Source organism: Adiantum capillus-veneris, chromosome 8, assembly GCF_014529385.1.
Source record: "Adiantum capillus-veneris isolate H3 chromosome 8, ASM1452938v2, whole genome shotgun sequence".
Taxonomy (NCBI): Eukaryota; Viridiplantae; Streptophyta; class Polypodiopsida; order Polypodiales; family Pteridaceae; genus Adiantum; species Adiantum capillus-veneris.
The window spans coordinates 57,737,673-57,742,608 of NC_140938.1; positions in this window are offsets into that span (position 1 = coordinate 57,737,673).

Here is a 4,936-nt window from a genome sequence, read left to right on the forward strand (position 1 = left end):
TTACAAGAATATAAATTCCCTTCTGTTGAACACATGTGCTATGTTACATATACTTTAGTGAACTCGCAAGGTCAAAGGCCTCACAAATTTTGTACACTCAGAACATTTAGCACTAGAAATCAACCAAACAAGGAGCCAATTTTTACTTCCTTGTGTTCACCTCGTGTTCTTGGAAATGTTTTGGTTAAGCCATTTCTTTGGTATTTAAAACCACATGTGACCCCTATTGTTATAGTATCCGACCAAAGGTTTCTTGATTAGCAGTTATATAGGTTCGAGTGATACATATCTTCTATGTTAACAATGCATGTATCTATAATTTATGTTTACACTTTCTCTATCCAAATGAGCTACATAGTAAAAATCAAATCCGCAATTCAACAATTAAGTTCACAAGGTGATAGCTATTGGTATGATCTTTAACAATACCAAATAAATAGCTACCAATAGATAATGAATAGGGATATTTAAGAAGGTTTGATACCAAAAACTTGTCAACACTACTCAAAAAGGTGGAAACTCAAAGGCTTTATAATATATATGATGAAACAAGAATCAATATTAATTCACCCCTATATATCTACACCTTCATCTCAAGTTGTCATTTCTCTAAGTCAAGCTTGGCACAGGCATATTATGGAAACAATAACATTTTTGAAAGCAAGAATTTAGCTTTCTCAACTTTTGAAATGTTGCTATTGATATATATTCAACATCCCCAAATGAGGACATCTTGACAAAGGTTATGATCCACTTAATAAGAATAACCATTAGTGATTAAACTGAAATCAAAATATTGTATGAATTTCTTCATGGTGGAATGATTAAGACTTGAAACTTCAAACATCTTACAGGCAAATCAGAATATCCAAAAAAATCAACAATATTTCTCAAATCTGTATGAAACTCCAGTAATCTAAATAAAATACTCTCACTCAGTGCGACACCATTTAACAAAACGAAATATTTATATTGCATTTATAGAGGAATCCAACCTCATAAAAATAATTACAAATGGAGACAATGTTGTTGTTGTTAGGCTTCTCTTACAAGTATTTGTCTTTCTCATCTAGAGATTCATATACACGAGTATTTGTGTGTCTATGACACTAGGGAAGATAGTAGTACTATAGGGATGGCTTTTCTAAGAGCTCCTAGAGAGTACCTATTGGTTCAAGATTCTACAAAAATCCTACTATTCTTATCAAAATCTTTTAACACGGTAGTGAAAGGTTCCTCACGGAACAAAAATAGGGTGATTTCCATCTCTGCACATGGTTGCTTGCTCATGTCCTCTCAAAACAAGTTGACTCTGTAAGTAAACAACAGATTATGTTAGCACAAAGTTATAAAGTACAAAATGATATCATTCTAATAATCTAATGACAACTATACAAAGAATAAATTATAAGAAAAATCTTTGATGACTCTCCATAGATAACACAACTTACTTACATTGTGAGACTCAATCACATGCTACAAAACTATAGATGGCGCACCAAAGCCATCAACAAAATAGCACCACCCAATGTTATGAGGTGTGAAGCTTAAACATTGAAAGCCATAAAGAGGTTAATTCCCTCCAACATGATAAACTTAAAGATGGAGATGATCTTAAGCTCTGAATGTAAGCTACAAGGGTAGTTTTCTCACCATTCTATCTTTATGTTGGAGATGAATCCTTGCAATGCCCATGCACTATTCACACCTCCTGTTCTTGTGGTATGCAAGTCATATGAGTTGATGCTTTTTTCACCTTCGGGAGTAGAGGTTTCCATGTAGTGCGAGTGAATGAAAGTAGAAGGAGGAGAATCTTGTTTCATTCTTGTAATGGAGGTGAGAGAAGGGAGAGGAGCTAGCTTGGTGTGGAACTATGTAGTGGGCAAGGGGAAGAGATGGGGAAGAAGCTTGCTTGGTGCTACAATGGAGATGGGAGAAAGCTAGTAGAGAGATAATGTTGGACTATAGGGGGTGCATGTGGTTGTTGCAACCATGGAGAGCTTGAAAAAGGGTTTGTAGAGAGAGAAAATCACTTTTAGCTATAGAATAGGTTTGGAAAGACTTTGGAGGGTGGAAAATGATGTTTTGAAATTTTTTGAAAAAAATTTAATTTTTTGGAATTTTTTAGTGCACGTTTTTGACTTTTGGAGGTCAAAAATACTTTTTTGACCATGAAATAGGTTAGGGGACCTTTTAAGGAGGGAAAACTTGAAATTTGAAATTTTGAAATTTTTAGTGTATTTTTAAATCCGGGCCAAAAAGTAGGGGAAAAAAGGTCAAAGTGGTCCCCCCCCCCCCCTCCCTTTCCCCTAGCCACCTCCCTTACCTTCTCACTAGGTAAGAGGCCATTAAGAGGTGTAAGGCTACCTTGTCCCCCTACTTTTTTGAGGGTATAGAGTGTGTCCACCACTCTCTTCCTATTGGCTGGCCTCTAATTAACCTTAATCCCAAAGGGCCCCTAAAGGGTTCATATTTTTCCTAATGATGGTAGAGGTCTAAAGCAGGTATGAAGACCCTGGGCAGGCAAGTGGCAGCACAGATATATATGCGATGCAATTTTTTAGGCCAAAAAGGCCCCAGACTGGTCCAATTGGGGTGATAGGTAAAGGTGCCCGAGATGCTGATTTGATGCTGTAGAGTGTGGTCTTCGAGATGCTTTGCAAGTTGGTCCAGACAGCTCCTCAAACAGAGTCCGGGTGTGAAAGTTATGATTGTCCAAAGTTAGAAGGCTTCGCAGATCCCCGACGGGCAAGGCAGGTATAGATAGGTGGCAAAAATTGGGATGAGTGTATATGCGTGTAAATCTCGAGCTGTGGACCATGCCGGTCTTTTCGGATTGCCATTCGGAGCTTAGACGAGAAAGTTATGACTTGTGGAATATTTGTCGGGGGTCGGATATGTGCTCACCGGGACGCGCTGATAAGCGTGCTGGCAAGGATCTTTTTGAACTCGCCAAGGTTTTGGAAAGTAGCATACGACATGGGGAGTCAGCCGATTTATGGCTCGTCGATCGGAGGCGAACGCATCATGGTACGCCCAATTTAACTTGGTGGACAATCGCAATAGAGGCGGATCATTTTTTTTCCCCACACTTTTGCGACTTGATGTTCTAGGGTGTGAATTGATCGAAGGAGGCAAAGTTTGGAAAAAAATCTTCCTGGACACATGAACATTTATCTGGATTCTTTGAGTTAAATGAAATGGAGTGAATTGAGGGCCATTTTGATCATCCATTAAAGCCAACCATGAAGCTCCCAAGAAGGCACACCTGACTTAACCTCTGATTTTGCCAAAATTTCAGCAGCATAACAGCATAAATGACTCAAAAAACCAAAAAACCAGCCATCATAACTTGGAAAAAATTTGGCAAAGTTTCCCCAGAAATAGAGCAGTAGGAACCCAAAATATAGACTGTATATGTATGCATAAACTGTCAACAATAGAACCCGAGCATCAAGTAGGACTCACTAGTACATAGCCTATGAGGTCACAAAAAGGGTGCTCCAGCTACCTGTATCACCGAAAGAATCTCCACATTTGAGAATCTCCCAGCTCAATAAAAACCTCACGCTATCGACCCTCACACGAAGGCTAATGCAAATCGCGTATAGTCAAGTCTCAGAAATGACTATCTTCCAGACCAAGTCTCAGAAATGGCTCGGACTGCCAAATACAACCAAGTATGGCTCCACAAATGCGTACAATGACAGTTTCCACAAGTAACGTACAATCCAGCAGACAATGCACTCAAATAGGCGCCAAGTGATGCATACCCACAACAATTGCAAGTGACATCACTGCTAGTATATCACTGTACTCCAGCTACCCGTACCTGTGTGAATCACTTGTACCTATACCTGTCCCTGTAACCTGTAACATGTAACCTGTAATCCCGAATCTCGAAGCTCGAAGCTCGAAGCAGAAGGTACTCGAAGAAGATCCTCCGTGGGGGCGCCAAAAGAATGTGAGCGGGATGAAAACACACACAGCGCCTCTATAACGACTCGACACACACTCTTGGAATGATACACACACACACTATCAATTCAGCTCAAAGGAGGCAAATTACTGTTGTTTAGACTCAATGAAGCTCATCTAACACCAATGGGACAAATAGTTTACACAGTATTGAGGAAATACACCAGATACAACCACAAAGTTAAGCAGAGGCTTCACTCACCGGAGAAGATTACACAGAAAAACAACAGAAAATCTATGAGGAATTTGAAAAAATGGACAAATTCATTGCGTCCGGAACGCCCAAAAACCCCAGTCTACAATGTCAAAGTGCTCAAATCCGACCTCGGATGAGCAGTTTAGGGACAAAAAATGCTCCAAAAACAGCAAAAACACACTTGCGGCTGTTCCTCCTCTCTTCTCCACGTTTTTTCTGGTCTTCTCTCTTTTTTTTTCAGTTCCCACACTTAGCTTTTTTAGTTGGGCACCCTTGGCCTTTTAGATGACCTCAAACGGACCCCGAACAGGCCAAAAACTGACCTCGCAGTGCATAGTTGTCACCCTGCTGCATCCATGTGCACACCTGGCACTCATTTCTTTTCAATAATGCGTCTCGTAACCACGTGAAGTGGCCCCAAAAATTGGTCCTAGTGATGACCTTTCTGCATAACTCTCACAAGAAAACACCACTTTGTGTCCGTATTCATCCACGTGCAAATATTGACCCTGTTCGGCCTCCTGACGCCACTCGATGCCATCTGACCCACCTGCTTACCTCATGTCGTCGGCCCGCGGATAGCTTCCTCGAGAAGTTTTACGCGCTACCAACTCCTCCTTATTGTAGGAAAAACACACTAGTACTGATAATAGTGAAAATCGTTGCACTATGTACACCCTGTCCTACCTGTACACACGTGGGTCCCACGTAACCACCTGGCTATGGAAATTGGGTAATCCTTTATTCGATGCACCATGCATG